Source organism: Choloepus didactylus, chromosome 11, assembly GCF_015220235.1.
Source record: "Choloepus didactylus isolate mChoDid1 chromosome 11, mChoDid1.pri, whole genome shotgun sequence".
NCBI lineage: Eukaryota > Metazoa > Chordata > Mammalia > Pilosa > Megalonychidae > Choloepus > Choloepus didactylus.
In genome coordinates, this window is record NC_051317.1 from 52,831,038 (window position 1) to 52,852,154 (window position 21,117).

Consider the following 21,117-nt stretch of genomic DNA (forward strand, 5'->3'; position numbering starts at 1 on the left):
AAACAATAAGGATAACACTTGAGGACATTATATTGAGTGAAATAGGCCAGAAAAAAAAAGGGCAAATATGGTATGGTCTCACTAATATGAGCTAACTATAATGTGCAGTATGAGAGTTAACTGTGAGAGCATTGGTTTTAGGAAATAGAAAGTAGAGATTGAGCAATTGACTTAAGGCGTGCAGAATGTTTACTAAGGCTGATTGTACAGGTTCAGAAATGGAAAGCATAATACTCTATGATGGAAGCACAATACTTTAAGTGTAATTAACAAAGCAGAATGTGAGTATGGTTGAAACAGGAAGGCTAGAGTTGTGCGTGTCACTAGAAGGAAAGCTAGAGGGAAAAACTGGCACTGTGTAACTTAGCAAAACCTGGAGTGGACAATGACAGTGGTTAATTGTACAAACATAAGAACTAGAGCAACGTACATCACTATTACAAGATGTTAATAATATGATAGCATAAAGGGAAAAGCACAATTAATGCAAACTAAGGTCTATAGGTAACAGTAACATAATATTCTTTCATTAATTATAACAAAAACACTATACCAAATCTAAATGTTAATAATGGGGGGGGGGTATAATTGTTATGGAATTTTCTTTGAAGAAATAAAAATGTCCTCATATTGACCGTGGTCATGAATTCAGAACTCTCTGATCATACCAAAAGCCATTGATTGTGCACATAGGATGTATTAGATAGTGTGTAAATAATACTATTATTTAAAAAACAATAAAAGCAAAAAAAAAAAAAAAAAAACAAAAAACAAACGAACAAAAAAACCCTGACCCTTGTTTAAAAGCTAGGCTGAAATAACCACTCTTCTCATTGCCAACAGGTAGAGATCTGAGAACTACAGCTGTTGGAGTCCTAAGAGACTTCAGTCCATCTCATTCACTTCCTCTGGCCCAACAGTTACTTTCCAGACACCCACCTCCTTTTTCCAGGAACCAATGTAATGCCTTCTCATCAGTAATGAAGTCCAGCTGGGGTCCTGGTGTTCCACTTGGCAGATTCTAGGCAGGGGGAAGACCCTCACTCCTCTAGGAATAGGTGGAACCCAGGGCTGACACATGACCATCTGGGCTTTCTAGTTTGGTCAAGGAGTCCCAGGTGTAAAGGGAGGATTCTCAGTGAACGACTGAGTGAGATGGACTCTCCCCATAAATATGAATCTCTGCTGGGTGACTCGCTACACTTTTGGGCAATGGTAGCCCAAAGATGCAATAATATATCCATCCTCTGCCTTAGTGACATGCAGCAGACTTACTAAATGTTTCTACACACCATGTCTGCTCTCAGGAGCCTCCCAGTCATGCTGGTGAAACTCCTTAGACACCAGTACTTCCTCTAAGCCCTGGACTAGCCTTGAGATCTGGTACTTCTCTCTGTCTTTAGTGGAAAGCACAGCTGTACCTGTTATTGCTTTTACAAAACATGTTCCTCTTCAGATGTACAAATCAACAAGGGCTGTTGGGAGCCAAGGTTTGTGCTCAGCCCCTCAGCTGCACTGAAAAGGTCACCCTGGCAGAAGTGAGCCTTGGTGGGTGTCCAGGTGACAACAGGAGCCATCAGGAAGGAGGGGAATAACTGAGAAACACCCACAATTGACAATTGAGAATCACTTCACAATTGATCTGGCTCTCACCTTTATAGGTGTACTTGAGGGATTATGTTCAAAGCACTTGATAAGGTGCAGGCTAGAGGAGGGGGCAGGGTCCTGGAGGCTCAGGGCTGTGCCAGGGGTTAACCATTTAGGTTGCAATCATGGGGAATCCTAGGGAGGGCACTTGGGTGAGCTAAATGCAGGGAGTCTTTACCACCTGGATTGGAAATGTTTCAGTATTTTTATTGGTAAAACTGTATCCCTGCATGTCTATGGGTCTTCTGTCTTGATGACAACATCCCTGACTCTACCTTTGTCATACTATGTATTTTAATCCTCCCCAAAGGAAATGTTTTCATCCTCTGGAGGTAACCAAAGCACAAGACTTTTGACAAAGAACCCCTCCAGCCCAGGGTCTGTGAGATGTATGGGTTTGGGGCACAGCTACTCTTTCAGGATAAATTGGTAGCAAAACAACCGAATCTGTAAACTGGTGATCATCCAAGGCTGTGGAACTCAGAACTACACAGCTTCAGATTCCACCTTGTCCAGTTTTAATCTTTTAATTTTCCCCACCTTAGTGCTGATGCAATTCCAGAGTGTCAGCTGGAAAACCACAAGTCCCTAATTGGTGGTCAAAAGAAACCTCAGATCTCACACTTATAAGAATGTCTGGTATTAAATAAATAGGAAACTACAGATGTTGGAGGGAACGTGGAGAAAATGGAACACTTATTCACTGCTGGTGGGAATGTAAAGTGGTATAGCCACTGTGGAAGATAGTTTGGCTGTTCCTCAGAAAACTAACTATTAAGTTGCCCTACAACCCGGTAACTCTCCTAATCAGCATATAGCCAGAAGTTCTAAAAGCAGGGACACAAACAGACATCTGAACACCGATGTTCACAGCAGCATTACTCACAATTGCCAAAAGGTGGAAACAATCCAAGCATCCATCAACAGAAGAGTGTATAAACAATATGATGGAATATTATGCAGCAGTAAAAAGGAATGAGGTCCTGAAGCATGTGACAAGATGGATGAACCTTCAGGATGCAAGGCTGAGTGAAATAACCCAGACACAAAAGGACAGATATTGTATGATTTCACAAATATAAGCCACCTAGAAAATGTAACTCAGAGTCTTAAAATGTCAAATATAGGGGACCCATAGATAAACAGAAGGTAGAGGAAGGGAGCAGTTACCCAATATGTACAGAATTGTTAGGGAGGTTGAACTTAAATATTTGGAAATGGATAGAGGTTGCAATAGTTTGTTATTGGGATTATAAGGAATAGCACCATATTGAGGGTGAATTTGATTGAAAAACCTTGTTTAAAGTCACATTTCTCACCAGTTAACACTACAAATATAAATAAGATCTTGCGTGAGCTACTACAAATGTATGACACTTGTACAAAGAGTTAATAATAGAGTGTTATATAGGGGAAAAATACCTATTGCATGCTATAGACTATATTTAATAATAATACCTTGCTAGTACCACACCAATAGTAGTGGTAAATAATTGGCATGCATAAGGGACATGGGGTGTTTTCAATTTTCTTTTGTGTGCATATGTCTATCTATTGTTTTTCTCTTTGAAGTGATGTAAATTATCTAAAATTGAGAGTGATGATGACTTCACAACCAAGTGTGGATATTGTGAGTGCTCTGTAACTGTTTGTTATACTATGAAATTTTCACTACAACTGCTTGTTAAACTGTACTTTGAAATTTATCACTTTTCTGCATACATATTTCACAATAAAAATGTTAAAAAAAGAAAAAAATGTTCTCTATATATTTCCACTAACACTAATATATTGAAAGCTAAGGTCGAGAGTAGGGGCCTAAGAAGAATGAGCCTGAAGAATTGCCAGTGAATACTGGCCTGCCTAAATGGAAGACTGGGAATAATAATCTTATCCTTCTTGCAGTTCTAAATTTTTTGCTCATGTGTTAGACCAATGGTTCTCTAATTGTAGTTCTTAGCATTATCTAGGGACTTTTTAGAAATTCTAATTTTTGCTTCCCACCCCATCCACGAACCTACGGAAGCAAAAACACTGGAGTAGAAGCCAACAGTTTGTGGATTAGCAAACTCTTTAGGTAATTCTGATATCCACTCAAGTTTGAGGACAACTGGCTTATAGATATGACTTCTTCAGCAATATGTATGGACCTACAAGAGACCCATGGTAGTGGTGGTGGTGGGGGGGTGACATGGCAGCAGTGTCAGTTTGGAAGAGATAGCATATTACCACATGGAGCACTGGATGAGTAAAGGAGAGAACCCAAAGCAATGAAATCTAACATTCAGTGACTGTGTAGGGAAGGATGATCTGAAAAATATTAGGAAAAATTACAGGTAGGAGATATATACACTGAATGGAGAGGACTAATATAGACTGAAGTCATATTGGAAGTCAAATATTTGAAGACTAAGAGTTTAGTAGAGGGAAAGACTAAGCGTGGACCACTTTTTCAAGAAATTTGCTTATAAATTGGAGAGACAGTACAGCAGTAGGAGAGGTAAATGGTGATTGAGGAGGTTTTATCTCAGAAAGAAGATATCTGTGAAAGTTCAAATCCTAAGCAACAAAACAAAACAAAAACATCAGAATGGGAGCATTTTCAGATACAAGAAACGGAGGATTACCAATGGTTAAATAAATTCTTTAAGCATCTAAATCAGAGTTAAAACAATGAGAAAATTATTTTTAAAATGAAATAACAAAAATAAAATCAGAAAATATTGCTTGAAAAATCAGAAATGAGTGAGATCATTATTGCCTTAAACCTGGAAAAGGTCTTCTTTAAAAAAAACTCTTCACAACCTAAGATGAGGAAAAAAGGAGAGAGAGAGTAGGTACACACATTCAAAATTAGAATGAAAGGGGAATAATACTCCCTGAAAGAGGAAATTAAATTACCATACTATACAAAGCCTTATGAAAGTGATTTTTAATATCTCAATGGAAGAGATGGTTTCCTGGGAAAATGTAAGCTATAAAATATACCTCAGGAGGGATAAAAACTCTCAACAGATCCTAACACTGGAAGAATTTGGGACAATTATTAAAGGACTAATTTCCAGCCCTAGTCCAAAGGGATAAGTTGATATACTCATGGGTGAATTGTTCCAGTCTTCCTCGGAAAAGACACTTCTGATATTACATAAATTGTACCAAAACAAAGAAAAAGTGGGAAATTTCTAAGTAATTTATACAAGTAAGTACACAATTGATAACAAGCCCTTGAAGGAAACTTCAGTAATAAAAAAAAAAACAAAAAAAACCATGAAAAGCTAATTTCACTTATAAAATACTGATTCATGAATATTAAATAAAATGCTAACAAATGGAAATCAGCAATATATTAAAAGAACAATATCCCAATATCGAGTGATCTTTGTTGAGGATGCCAAAGTTGGATCAATATTCGGACGTGATCAAAGGGAAAATATAATATCATCATGTATTCAGTAGACCAAATAATATTTCATAAAAGTAAACATAAATTCATCAATACACACAAACACAAAAACATTGTATAATTAGTGAAATAAAAATAGATGGGTCCTTCCTGAATGAATGGTTTTAAATTGAGCTTTATTCATGACTGTATATAAAAATATACACAGCATGTTTTTAAGTGCTTAGTGGTCAGTCTTTATCTTGTTTGACAAAGTGTCCTTTCTAATTGCTTGCCTGTTTTTCTTTTTTAATTTAATCTATTTAACATAAAGTTAAAAATGTTTTAATATATCCAGGTAAAATTCCTATTTAGATATCTGTATTGTAGATATTTTCTCTTGTCTCTGATTTTCCTTTACATTGTTTCATGGTATCCTTTGAAGAATACACATTTTTCTTTGTTTTTGGGTTTTTTTTTTGGGGAGGGGGGAACGGTGATGAAATAAATCAAGGAAAATCTGAGTAAATAAAGAGACAGATCATGCTTACAGGTAAGATGAGTCAGTATTTTAAAACACCACTGCTCCCCAAATTGATCTATAGATCCAATGAAATCCCAATAAAAATTTGAGTGGGTTTTTAGAAACTGACAAGCTGATTCGAACATTTATATGGAGAAGTAAAGGAAATAGAAGAGCCAAAACTTAGTAAAACTAAAATAAAGTTGGAAGACTAGTTCTCTCTGACTTATCAGTAACATGCCAATGTAGAGAAACTTTTCTTTCAGTTGAAAATGTTATTTTAAAGTCTATGGAGGCAATACAGAGGTTATTTTAAAATTACAATTCTGGGGTTGATTATCTCAGAGATTTATTGGTATATTATAGAATTATAAAATGATACTAAAATCACAGATCCCAGTTTGAAGCAATTTATAGGATAGAGAAAATTACTGACAAAGTAGATGGAAATAAAGGAAAATAAATAAAAATATATAAGTATGGTTTTCCATGATGTTAATGGAATTGGGATGTTACCAAAATGGTTTTCAGTTTACTATACCCCAAAGGATTTTGTGTGGAAGATCTAAATATAGTCACTGAATGATAAGGGATATGGTAATTTTACAGTACACATCAGGAAAAATGCTTTCCTGAAACTCTAAAAGGGCATTTTTCACATTTCCAATTGCTTTAAAGATTCTAAAACATTATGTACTCCTACACCATTTAGGAAACTTACTGGCTACAAGATAAGATTGAGAATTTTAGCTCTGTTTGAAAAATAACTTTGTCTCCTTTTTGTATTCTGAGGAGCCTGCTCCTTCATTCTTCCAATCATGGGTCTCTATGGTATTAGTATTTTTATTCCAACTACTTCCTTTCTATTTTGTTTATTGTTAGACAACGTGTTTTAGTTTGCTAGGCCGTAGAGAGCAGATATCATACAAATGGGTTGGATTTTTAAAATGGAAATTTATTAGCTTACACATCTACAGTTCTGTGGCTATGAAAATGTCCAAATCAAGGCATCATCAAAACAATACCTTTTCCTGAAGACTAGCTGGCTGGACTCCTCTGTCATATGGCAAAGCACATGATGACATCTGCTGGTCTCTCCCTTCTCTTCTGGGTTTCATTTTGTCCAGCTTCTTCCTTTTAAGGCTTTCTCTCTGTGTCTGAATTTCATTCTTTTATAAAGGACTCCTGTAAGAGGATTAAGACCCACCATAAATGAGTTGGGTCACATCTTAAATTAAGATCCTACTCACCAAAAGATCTTACTTACAATGGGTCTACACACCCACAGGACTGGATTAGCTTTGAGAACATCCTTTTCTGGGGTACAAACTACTTTAAACCATCACACAATAGTAGCTGCATCTTGTGTCGAGTCTGTTGTTTTCCTATGTACATGTAGATAACTCTCCCACTTCCCCACTTTTTTTTTTTCAGGAAATCAATAGTAAAAATGTAACAGTACATAGCAAATATATAAGGACTTTTTTTAATCACCATTGAAAGGATTTTCTACTAGTGATGTGTTCATTATTTGTAAAGAGACACTTTCAGAGCCTCTTAAATATTAATTTTCTCATGGTTGTAGGGCATTTGTCCTTCTGCAAAATTCGTATACCTAGAATGCAAAACATTCTAAATATACTTCTTTCTTTAACTCCAAAATGTTCCCATATGCATTTTAAAATTACCTTAGTAGGGCAAGAATTTTTTAAAAGTGTTGAAATTTTCCAAGTATTGGTAATGCAGGTTTTATGATTTTTTTTTCTCAAAATCACAGTGTTCACAATGTGCTCTAAGGACCCTCACCTCACAGGATATGTATGTGGCTAGCCCAATGAAAAAAATCAATTTAAATGTATCAACTCTGACAGGCTGTTATCAATGTTTTACAGAACCTAACATCAACCTGAGAGATAACCTTTTGAAACCCAAAGAAAAATATAAACTTTCAAATTTGTCAGTCATTCTCTCTCAAGGGAGACAAAGTCAGAGACTATGTCTTTCAAACAATATGGTCTCCTATGAATCATTTCAAAGATAGCATTCCGTATTATATGTGATGTTTATCAGAAGGAGACAATGCTTTCAACTGCACTGTTTGACAAAATAGCACGCATTTGCCTACCTTTTTTAGGGGCTGTCTAGTTTGAGATACTCTAACAATGCTAACTTATCACCTCTGGCCCTGATGCAAAGGGACTTGCTACCCAAAGAAGAATGAAGCATTCAAAGTTTGTCTATTTTAACTAACAGTGTACGAAATCTATTAATCTGCTTTTTTTAAAAAAAGGGTTAAAGGTCATATCTCTTCCATTTACTTTAGAGAAAATATTTTATTAAATTTTAACTAAATTCAAGCAAAGTAGGTATTATTAGCCTCATTTTATAACTGAGGAAACTAGGACGTAGCTTTTCGAAGGTCTATGCCAACATCTTGACATGCTTGGGGTCTTAAAAAAGTCCTGAATCTTAGAGCACACACTTCTAGGTGTGATTAGGTTTTACTGATTAAGAAATTGAGACATGCAATAATGTAAGTAAATGTTCCTTAAGCGTTAGCTGTTTTAGATTTTTTAAAGCACATTAAAATAATTGAGCGTTTTTCTTATCACAAGTATAATTTAAGCTAATTTGTCAGTGTGCAACTTTTTAAATCTTTGTTAATATTTTACAGAAATAATAGATCAACAATTTAGTTCTCTATAATGGAATGCTTTAAAAATTATAGAAGCAAACACATTTCCTTGGGTGAAGAGGAGCACGAGAGAATTAATGTTTTCTATATGAGTAGTGGCATGAATTTATATGTTATGATCCTGAAAATTTGGGGCTGGTTTTCTACAGAAAGAAATCAATGACATGTAGGTATGTAGACAACATGATATTGCAAAGAAAGCAAATGTTAAGGTCAGACAACCTGGCCTCTGAGAGTTGTGAACTCTTAATAGCTGCTTAACTAGGGCAAAGTAGACATTTGGTAATAGAAAATTATTGCTGTTTATGTGCTTGTGCTCACGTGCAATACCCACAGTCTTTATACAAAGAAAGAATTCTAATGATCCTGAAAATAGGATCATTAGGAATATTGCACAGCATATTGTTTCTCCAGATGGTCATCTATATTTAGTTACTTTCCATCATTCAGTATATCGGTCCGTATTGTGGATAATAAAGATGCCTCTCAGATGACAGGAGACTAAGTTGTATGTCAAACTTTTCCAAATAGTTTTCAGCAACCGTATTTTTTAAATACAATTTTATTTAGATATATTCACATACCATATAATCCATCCAAAGTGTGCAATCAATGACTCCAAGTATCATCATCATACAGTTATACATTCATCACCACAATCAATTTTAGAATATTTTCATTTAAACATATTAAAAAAAAAGAAAAAGAACACCCCAAACATCCCATATCACTTATCCCCACATATTATTTATATATTTTTGCCTTTATTTTATTACACATCTGCCCATACACTGGATAAAGGGAATGTCAGTCACAAGGTTTTCACAATCACATAGTCCCACATTAAAAGTATATAGCTACACTATCAATATCAAGAATCAATTCTACTCGATTACAGTTCAACAGATTCAGGTAATACCTTCTAGCTATTCTAATACACTAGAAACTAAAAAGGAATGTCTATATAACACATAAGAATAACCTCCAGAATGACCTCTTGATTCTATTTGAGATTTCTTAACCACTGAAACTTCATTTTGTTTCATTTCTCTTCCCACAGTGTGTGTATGTTTGTGTGTGGTGGTGGTGGGGGGGGGGCGGTGCAGGGGAAGGGGGCCGCTGGCTCCATGCAGCCCCGTGCAGTTCCCTTCTCCAGCGCTCAGAGAAAACTTAATTTCTGAGGCAGGCAGGTGCCTCAGAAGGAACGGCTGCCAGGGGGAGGTCAGGGCTAGGTATTTGTGAGTGGGTTTGTTCTGATTTAGCAAAAGCACTCAGCGCAGGGGTGGGGATGTTGCTGACTGGCTGGCTGCATAGTCAGGGTTTGTAAAGCTTCCAGAGAACCTTTTGCTAGAGGGGCTTTAAAAGCTGCAAGCTCTCAGCAGTTTCTATCAGTTTTAAGTCCCAGATTACTTTCATGGCCATGAGGGTGGAGAAAGAGTTTTAGTTAATAGTATTATAAATGGATTGATGTACTAGAAAATGATCTAGGAAAGAAAGGAGAGTGATATCACAGAAGGCAGACATTTCCTATTAAATAAAAATGTTTTCTTCTTTTTAATATAGTCAAATTTTTGTTTAATTTGAGAACTCCAAATTTCTGAATTATACCCATGAGATTTCTACAAGTGACGATGGGCTGTTTTACTGCAAAATTTCTGGATTCAAAATTAATATTTTCTCTTTATAGTCATATTATCAAAGAATTTTCTTTTCCTCCTCGAGATACCAAATAGCAAATATTTAGCATCCTTGAAAATGTTTAAATTTTAGTAAAATAAATGAAAGTTTTTTATAATATGGGTTTTTATAACTAAGGCACTTATACATTTAGATGTCTTTGGAAGCCAGTTAGGGAGGTACTAGCTATTTAGAATAAAGAAAACACCTGGATGTAGTCATAGTGAAATGGACAAAATCATCCCTGACTTTAAAATAATAGATTTATTAGAAAAAAGTGAAATGAACCACTGTCAAGGTCAAACATAATAAAGTTAATTCATTGAACAAGCATATATTGAACACCTATTTGTTGTGAGGTCTATTATTTTCCCCAGATGAAGACAAAAGGAACAAAATAATAGCTAGTGAGTTTAGAAAATTAAAAATTCAACCTAATAAATATGTAAATTAATAGTTCCTATATATGTGATGATTGCTATGGAAACAAAGTACCAAGGTTCAGAGATGATTGGTGTGGGGATATATTTTCAATTTTCATTAGAAGATTATGTTTGAGACATAACTTGACAGAGGTGAGGGGGTTACCCATGTAGATATCTTGAGGAAGAAAATTCAAGGGAGAAAGAATAGATAGGGCAAATGCTAAGATAAAAGTTTATCTGGCTCATTCAATTAGCTGCAAGAGTGCAGTGTGGCTAGAGGAGAGTTGGCAAGGAAGGCAGTAGTCCAGTCTATTTTTGGAACAGTGATAAGATAGTCAGATCTAGTAGGGCATTTGGGTCATGTAAAAACTTTGGTTCATAGATACAAAGCCTATTGTTTCCAGGGAAGCAACTGCCCCCTTGAATAAAAACAATGAAATGTTAACGTAAGTACACACACACACATATACACATATTTTTTTAATACTATAATTTTTCCATAGATGGATCTTCAGCTATTTACCATTGTAATTCTGGGTAACTCTGAACTGCAGAAAAAGAATACCCAAGTATTAAGAACAACTTGAAACAAGTTGAAAGGGTTCTTTCAGTTGAAAGGAAAACTTATGGGTTCCAGGTGTTTAGTGGTGTTTGAACCAAGTTTATCTTCCAGGAGGTTCAATGAGTTCATAGACTCACACTGATGTTATTTTTCAGTCCCCAAGTGTATTAATGGCATAGATACACTTAACAGCTGGCAGAACTTTCTCATTGTTTCCTAGACCTGCAAAGTCATTATGTTATGATGAACCCACGTGGATGCCCAATTCTTTCACCACAACCAAAGTAGCAAAACACAATATTAGCAAAACAATCAAAACTTTCATATTTGAAAAGGCCTATCATACCCCATCCAGTCATATGTCTGGCCTCTACTCACAAGATAGACTGCAGTAGATGAGGGTAACATAATATAAACTTAACCAGGTGATAACTTCAATTGGACAGCCTATACAGGATGTGGTATCTTTACTGGAACACATCTAATTGGTGTACAGTTATTGATCTTATAAATGCATTCTTTTAAACCACTATCAATAAGGAGATTAAAAATAGCTCACTTGTATGTGCGAAGGAGAGCAATGCTCTTTTATGATGAAGCAACAAGGCTATGCTAATTCTCCTGCTACACATAAAGTAAAAATATATCTTGTAATTTTGACATTCTGCAGAATATCCAAACTTTGCAGTATAATTATGGAATTATACTAATTGGACCCAGCAATCAGAAAGTGGCAAATACAAAAGATTCTTTAGTAAGACAAATGCTTGACAAGGATGGGAGATAAACTCTTCCTGCTAAACTGGTTTAAAAAAAAAAAAAAAAAAAAAGAGGACTTAGGATCTTCATTCTGCTACATTTTCCCAAAGAGAAAAGTTGAGTTGTTGGTCATTATACAACCTGTTACTAAAAAAGTGGCTCAATGGAGAACATCTTGACCAAAAGAGGGATGTGAAAGGAAATGAAATAAACTTCAGTGGCAGAGAGATTCCAAAAGGAGCCAAGAGGTCACTCTGGTGGGCACTCTTATGCACAATATAGACAACCCTTTTTAGGTTCTAATGAATTGGGGTAGCTGGTGGTAGATACCTGAAACTATCAAACTACAACCCAGAACCCATGAATCTTGAAGACAATTGTATAAAATTGTAGCTTATGAGGGGTAACAATGGGATTGGGAAAGCCATAAGGACCACACTCCCCTTTGTCTAGTTTATGGATGGATGAATGGAAAAATAGGGGAAGGAAACAAACAAACAGACAAAGGCACCCAGTGTTCTTTTTTACTTTAATTGCTCTTTTTCACTTTAATTGCTCTTTTTCACTTTAATTATTATTCTTGTTATTTGTGTGTGTGTGTGGTAATGAAGGTGTCAGGGACTGATTTTGGTGATGAAAGTACAGCTATGTAATGGTACTGTGAACAATCGAATGTATGATTTGTTTTGTATGACTGTGTGGTATGTAAATATATCTCAATAAAATGAATATTAAAAAAAAAGTGGCTCAGTATTGATAAAGGAGTACATACCACTTTTGGGAATACTGGCTGCATTGTTTTCCAGATGACCTGGAAAGCTGCCAATTCTGGGTGGGGCCTTAAGCAAGAAAGGGCTTTGCAACAGGTACAAGCTGAGGTGCAAGCTATCCTATGATTGATTCACGGCCACTTGATCTCCCAGAGCTACTGGTGCCAGTATATCTATTTTGAATAAGAAGTCTCTGTAAAAATTACTGACATGACACAATAGAAGACTTTCAGGGCAGACGTTTGGATTGTGAAGATAGGTGTGTTAGTTTGAAACTGCAATGTACCCCAGAAAAGTCCGTGTTCTTTTAATCCGTTCCTGTGGGTGTAGACCTGTTGTAGAAGGGAGCTTTTGGTTAGGTTATTTCAACTGAGATGTGACCCACCCCATTCAAGGTAGGTCTTAATCCTTTTACTGGAGGATAAAAGAGAGAAAAAGCCAGAGAGCTCAGAGAAGCCCCAGAAAAGCTGAGAGACAAGAACACACCCATAGAAGCTGAGAGAACCACTGAAGCCAGAAGCTAAAAGCAATGAAACCAAAGAGAGAAGGATCAGCAGATGCTGGCCATGTGCCTTCCCATATGACAGGGTGGCCTGGATGCCAGCATCCCTTCTTCATAGAAGGTGTCATCCTCTTGATGCCTTAATTTGGATATTTTCATAGCCTAAGAACGGTAAATTGTAAGTTAATAAATCCCTATTGTAAAAGCCAACCCGTTTCTGATATATTGCCTTCCAGCACCTTTAGCAAACCAAAGCAATAGGCCACACTTTAATTTTGACAGAGAAATTAACATTTTCTGGTTTGTTTCTGGGTCCTAAGAGAAACTAAATGCTTACCATGGCACCTGAAGTAGCCCATCAAGAAAAGGGTATTATCAGATCCACTGAGTCAAAAGGTCAAGAAAACAGAGCAGCAATTCAACTTATGAAATGCTGGAGTCAAGGTTGGATCTTAATAGATCAGATAGTTCAATTAAATTTTATGTTCAGGTATCCTAGACTCCTGTGACAATTCTCTGCTGTACTGCTACTTCAACTCAAACACATAGCCTCATAGGAGTTCTGCATGACCAAATGAAGGAGGGAAAAAAATAATGTCCTTTGTATAAAGGGTGCAAAAGAATACATTGCTACTAAACTTAAATAGACTGCTGTTGCATTAAAAGAAAAATACAAAAAAAAAATTTAAGGTATGGTCATACAAATCATGCTGTAAGCAATAGACTTGAATATTCATTTTGTATGGAAAGAGAAATTGCCTAACATAAGGATAGACACAGAGCCTTTGGAATGACAAATGGGTCAACTTTTGTCAAGGAGTACAAAAGAAGGATGACAGAAAGATTTGAGACAAGGAATTGTGGGGAAGAAGCCTATGGGTAGAATCATGTGGGTGGGCACATGATTGGTTAAGGTCATTACTTAGAGAATATCTGCCACATAGGAGACACTCAAAAACCAAGTAATATACTGGTTTAACTTGTGGTGACAGCCAGTCTTTAGTCTTGATTCCCTTCCTCTGAGACCACGGTGCAAGATGGAGGCTCTGCTTGGGTCCTGGAATATGATAGGCTACCTCTTCCAGCACTACCCTAGGCACTGACTCTGCTGAAAAGTCAACCTACGCATTGCAGTTCCCCTGTTCTGCACTCATACTTTGTGGGATCATATTTTTTTCATGCTACCTGCATGCAGGTATCTGTTTTGGGCTATGCTTTTAAGATTATCAAGGCCAAGATCAATGAAAAAGACTATAGATGGTAGAGGTTGTAGGAACAAAGATTAGAGAATCAATTTTGGAATTGTTAAATTTGAGGTGACTATCAGCCAAGGTTTATATTCAGTAGGCAATTAGAGTTAGATAGATGTAAGATGAAAATATAGCTTTGGGAGGCATCATTCTGTAGGGTATATCATAATATAAAGTATTTATCTATATAATAAATATAAATATATATGGTACTATATCATAATATATGATATTTAAACTAATGAGGATTATAGAAAACATTTTTGCAATAGTGAAGCTGTCCAAGGCTTGAAACCTGGGTACTAAAACCTACAGATGTTTGGCAAAAGAGAAGGAAACGGTAAAGGTAACTGAGAAAGAACAGCCATTAAGATTTACAAAAAACAGGAGAGCATTGTGTCCTGGAAATAAAGAAGAAAAGAGAAGATTTATAATGCATCTATTTATAGAGAGAGTTTTATCGATATGTATAGATAAAGTTAGAGATATACATCTGTGTATCTTTATGAGTAGTATTGAAAATAATTAAAGAAAATAAAATATATTACAAAATGTCAGAAAATGCAGCTTATATTTTCAAATGTCCTCAAATCTAATTATCAGATAGTCTGATTTTAAAGCACCGTAATATAGAAAAAAACTCAAGCATTATACAGATTTAGTTGACTTCTAGTTAAGTCAATAACACATTAGAAAAGTTTTTCTGCCATAGTTTCCAACATTTGCAAAATTGCCCCATTATTCACATCTTGATATTCACTAGTTCACTTTGAGATTCAGAAGTTTTAAGGAGGGAATTGTGATTTCAAATGTAATTTAATATTTATAAATAATAAGAGGTCCCCACCCCACATGGGTTAGATCTGGCAAAACCCTTTCCTTCACTGACCCTCCTGCTATGACGGTCACCTACAGCTGCATTCCTAATGGCGAGTGGTCCTAGCAGAGCTGGCCTTCCCCGGAGCCTCTTATCAGGAAGCAGCAGCAACAGTGCATAGACTAGTGCCTCTTAGAACTGAATCAAAGACCATAATTCAAATGGGAAGCTATGACTACCCTACTCTCTTTATTGACGGAATCACTTACTTATGTGCTACAGACAATGCCTTTGATTCTGTGGCATCATTAGCATTTCTTAAAAAAGTGAGTGATACTTTTGTGAAAAACCCTTTGATGTCACAAGAACACTTTTCTCCTTCACATGCAATTGCTGCAGATTTTCATCAAGTATTAGGAAAGTATATGGAGCCAGGCCTGACTCCAGGCCTGGGACAGGAAACATGTAAGCCAGGAACATGTTTTTACCCCAGTCAAAAGAAACTATCAAAGGCTACTGTGCTCATCTCCCAGCTTGAAGAGGCTGCTGCTGGTCAATGATGGAGTAATTTGAGCATTAAAAAAGAATGTTAACTGCAGTAGATTGTAACACATGTTGAATATGTTAAAATCCATGAGTTCCTAGACACTAGCAAAAGGGAAAAACATCCATTGTCAGTCACCTGGGAAGATATAGAGGATCCACCTAACTATTCTGATAACTGGTAAAAGAAAGGATCAAGCATTTATTTTGACTTTCCTATGTGAACTGGACCGCAGAGTAACCAAATAGTTAATGGAGGAAAGTTTTTGTTTTTGTTTATTGAAGTATTCTTGCTCACAAATTAAGGAGTGATAAAATACCATTTTGCAAACCCTAATGAAATAATGGGTATAGGTAATCATCATCAGGGACTGGTATAAATATTAGGTGAAACACTGATGAGGAACTTCTTAATGGATGAATAAGACTCAAACCCCCTAAACCACAAAGTCACCAAAAAAGAGAGACAGTCATTATCTGCCCTGAAGCCTCACAGTGAGTAGTATACAGCATACACCTGAAGTTTTCAAACCTGAATCTGACTAAGCCTTTAGATCTAGCTGCCAGTTAATAGGAAATAAAAAAGTTCACATTAAGCAATACCATAGCGATACAATCAGCAAAATCCAGAATGTAAGAGACCCTACAAGATAAGTGACCCAATTTCTTCAACAAATAAGTTGAAAGGGAGAAAAATGTTAAGGAGAATCCACAGATTAAAAAAGACTTAAGAGACATATTAACCAAATGCAATGTGTGGACTTTGGATCTTTATTTGGCAAGACAATTGTGAAGGAACTATGTTTTTTAATAAATTTATATGTAAACTGAATATTTCATGATATTAAATATTTATCTAGATGTGATAATGGTATTGTGGTTATGTGTTTAAGAAAAATGGGGCCCTATCTTTTATGGATACAAACTGAAGTATTTACAGATAAAATGATAGAATGTCTCAGATTTGTTTTAAAAGTAATACAGGAAGGGAGAGGATAATCAGAAGGAGGATAGATGACACAAGGTTGGCTATGGGTTGATAAATTGCTGACACTAGGTGATGGATACATAAGGGTTGTTATACTATTCACTCTACTTTTGTATACATTTGAAACTTTCCATAATGAAAATGTTAAGTATGAAAAAAAAAAAATGAGAAGTGATTTTCATTGAGTAAACTACCATATTTCTTTAAGAAACTATGCTCTCCCTTAGCGATAGGTAGTATAATGGTCAAATAACCAAAATTTTTCTTGAAGCTAAAAATAGTAACTCCTCATTTAAGCCATGTCGTGTCATTGGGAAATGATCTGATCCATTACCAAATTTTTATTTACAAATGTCAAGTTATAATAGCTAAGTACAAATAATGACCTTTTGTTCACTTGATATAGACTCCTGATTTTTCAGATCAGAAACTGAGGTTCAGAGAGGTTTATGGCCCTACTTGCAAGTCTGTATAAATTCTTTTGCAAAGCTAATAAAACCCAGGTTTTCAGTTTTAAGTTTCAATCCTATTTGATGTTAATTTGTTTAAATATTTTAATCATCTGTGGTAGGCAGAATTCTATGATGGCTGCCAAAATTCCTGCCCCCTACTATACATTCACTTTACAATCCCCTCCCTTTGAGTGTGTTCAAGAGCTGTGAATATGAAGGGTTGTCATTCCAGTGATTTGGTTACTTTATATGGTAAAAATGAAGAAGTTCTGCAGATGTAATTAAGATCAATTGATTTATGCTGGATCAAACAGTGATTAATCTGTATGATCCTGAATTAATTAGGTGAAATCATTTAAAGAGAAACTGGGTCTTTCCTGAAGAGAGAGAGAAAGAGAGATTTTCCTGCTGGCTTTGAAAAAATAAGCTGCCATGTGAGAGGGTTTCAGAGAGGGTCATGGGGCAAAGATCTGTGCAGCTTATAGGCACTGATAGAAGTCGCCAGCCAATGATCAGCAAGAAGCCAGGGCACCCAGCCATACAGCTTCATGGAAATGAATTCTGCCAAAAACCAAAGCAATCTTGGAGGAAGCATCTTCCCTAGAAAAGTCAACAGCTGAGAATGCAGCCATGCCCAACCCTTGACTGCTGTCTAGTGAGACACCAATCAGAGGACCAATTAAGCTAACTCACAAATACTTGAACTGTTGAGAAAATACATGTACATTCTTTTTGGCTGCTAAATTTCTTACTAAATTAACTACTTTGGGAAGTTAACTAGCTAGGAGAAAAAAAATTTAGTTTGTTCTAAAATTTGTAAATACAAAATTATGTATACTTGATATATTGCTTTCAATTTTTAAAATAAGGTTTTTTTAATTTGTTTTTTTTTGTTTGTTTGTTTTTTGTTTTGCATTAAGTTGATTTTCAGGGCTTTAGTTCACATGATTTAGAGTCAACTGAGGCAGGGAATTGCTAGATCTCAGATATGAGCAAACTTCAATGATGAAGAGGTGTTTCTCAGATATTGGTCTTGGCAAACTTCTCAAGCATGAAGCTTAGGGGAAGAAATCTGATTTAGAAAGTGAACATGAGAAGGAAAATAATGCACCAAAAGAAAGGCTTTTATTTAAAGTAGAATTGCTTGAGACCATTATAGAAAAAGAGATCGATGGATGGAAATCTAAATAAGGATCTGGCCAGCACATTCCTGTTTATGTGTCCTTAACGGAATGTCCTCCAGAGACGTATTATTAATGTGGATTTACCAACTGAACTCATATTGCTTAAAAACTGCAAAGAATAAATAGGCTTTGTGCAACTATATTTATTTGTAAAGTGGACAAAATAAATTGTAAAAGTTAAAATATATATATTTAGTAACCCTGATCTATCTACTAGGTTAGAGGTTTCATTTTCCTCGAATTTTCCCACTTGTTTTTTACGTGTGTGTTAAAAGTAACATAATCACCAAACAACACAATATTTTCAGAGAGGATGGTAACAATTATGAGAAGAGGAATTCCTTAAGAAGATGTAGCTACTAATTTCCCTGATTCCTGGTGTTGAAATCAACAGGGAATGCATTCCAGCAGGGGCATAATTTGGATGATGTCTTGAAGGATGAATGATATTCTAGAAAGACTAAAAAGGCAGAAGTCTTACAGCATAAGATTAAAGTAGAAGTTTGGAAAATCAATTGTGATCAGATTATGAAGACATTTCCAATACATGCTAAACAAAATTTAATTCAAAACAATTTATATCCTTTGTCAAGTAAAATGGACTTACAAGGCTACTGAACATATTAACATATGAGAAGAAGATGGGTAGGTAAATTGTGGGAGCTGGTGTGCAAAGGAGAAATAGGAAGGGGTTGGGAGGAGAATAATGGATGGAATTTGGTCTTAGGAAGCAAAACAGACCTGTGATCCAGCTTCCTAGGGAGTGATTAGCAATCTAGATTCCAGTGCAAACCAAATCTTCATTAGGACTATTTATTTTAAATGTAGGTGAAAGGATCAGTGCATCCTTTACTGTGGAGAGAGTTGCATAACTATAGCAAGTCTGGTAGGAATTGGCATTTCTGCAGTTATCTACATCACAGTTCTATGATCAGTCCATTTTTTAGCAGGATCCCAATCAGAAGCTAAGGACAAATATTTTGATCCACAAAATTCTAGGGAAAATCTATGGCAAGGGTTTGGGTTGTTAGAGGTGTTCCTAAAAATAGGAATGCCAAATGAAAGATAGTTTACCCATCAGGACCTGGGTAAGCAGAGATAACTTAGAAGAGCAGACCAACTTGTGTTTTTGAGTTTTTGTTGAGTGTCTAGGCAACACTTTATATCATGATGGAAGAAAGAAGATATGATAATGTCTAAATAGAAACCTACCTAAAATTTCAGCAATTTGTCAATAGGGCTGTGGCTGCTTTCTACACATGATTACTGCAAAATTTGATAGGTGATACACTTAGAATAAAAACTTAAGAGTTCCTCAAGAATTACAGAACCTTAATAGTGAATGCCTTATAATGTCTTACAATTCCTTAATAAGTAGATATAATTGGTAAATCAAGAGCATCAAGGCCACATCTAGATGCAAAGCCAGCACTAAAGGTTTACTTAGGCTCCTTTATCAGGCAACTAGTTTGAATTTTCTCCCTTGAAATGTTACATAGCACAGATTGTTCAATGAAATGGCAGATCTCTGTGTTCTTTACATTAAATTTTTGCCCTTTCCTACTCAAGTTTATTGTATTCACTATGTAACCATCATAAGTGCAGGTATCAAGTTAAAAAAATTTAACATTTATATAAATCTTATAGCTTGTATTCCAATTTTAAAATGTTTCAATATTGCCTTTTTTTAAAATTTTTGTGATTGTTCACATACCATACAATTATCCAAAGATCCAAAGTGTACAGTCAGTTGCCCCCAGTACACTCTTACAGCTGTGCATTCATCACCACAATTAATTTTTTTTCAATTTTTAGAACATTTTCATTACTCCAGAAAAGAAATAAATACAAAAAAAAAAAGGCAACTGAAAGCCTCCCATATCCCTAACCACCCCCCCTCCATCGTTGACTCAGTATTGGTATAGTACATTTCTTACTGTTTATGAGAGAACATTAAATTACTACTAACGGTAGTTTATAGTTTGCAATAGGTGTATATATATATATATATATATTTCATATATTTCCTATATGCCCCGCTATTATTAACTTCTAGTTGCAGTGTTATACGTTTGTTCTGGTTCATGAAAGAGATTTCTAATATTTGTACAGTTAGTCTTGGACATTGCCCACCACGAGGTTCACTGTTTTATACGTTCCCATCTTTTAACCTCCAACTTTCCTTCTGGTGACAAACATGACTCTGAGCCTCCCCTTTCCACCACATTCATGCACCATTCAGCACTGTTAGTTATTCTCACAATGTGCTATCATCACCTCTGTTTATTTCCAAACATTTTAGTTAGACCTAATTGAACATTCTGCTCATAATAAGCAACAGCTCCCCATTCTTTAGCCTCATTCTATATCCTGGTAACTTATATTTCATACCTATGTGTTTACATATTATAATTAGTTCATATCAGTGAGACTCTGCAATATTTGTCCTTATGTGTCTGGCTTATTTCACTCAGTATATTGCCCTCAAGTTTTCATCATCAACCCATTTATTTTTTTGAAGATGGTTTTGTTCACACCGCATACATTCCATCCTAAGTAAACAACTGATTTTTCCCTGTATAGTCACATATTCCCTCACCACTATCTATATAAGGCCATCTATATTTCTTCCACAAAGCAAGAGGAAGAGTCAAAGAAGGAAGAGAGGCAAAAGAAAAAGAAAAAAAAAAGAGAAGAAAAAAAAAAAAACAAAACCCCAACATGACAGCTAGGAAGCAGCAAAAGGAAATATAACCTTAAATTAAAGTAGGATAAAGAGTCAGACAACATTACTGGTGCCAAGAGTCCCATACCCCTCCCTATGCTCCCCTCTTACATGCATTTAGCCTTGGTATATTGCCTTTGTTACATTGAAGGAAGCATAGTACAATGATTCTGTTAATTATAGTATCTAGTTTATGTTGATTCTATTTTTCCCCCA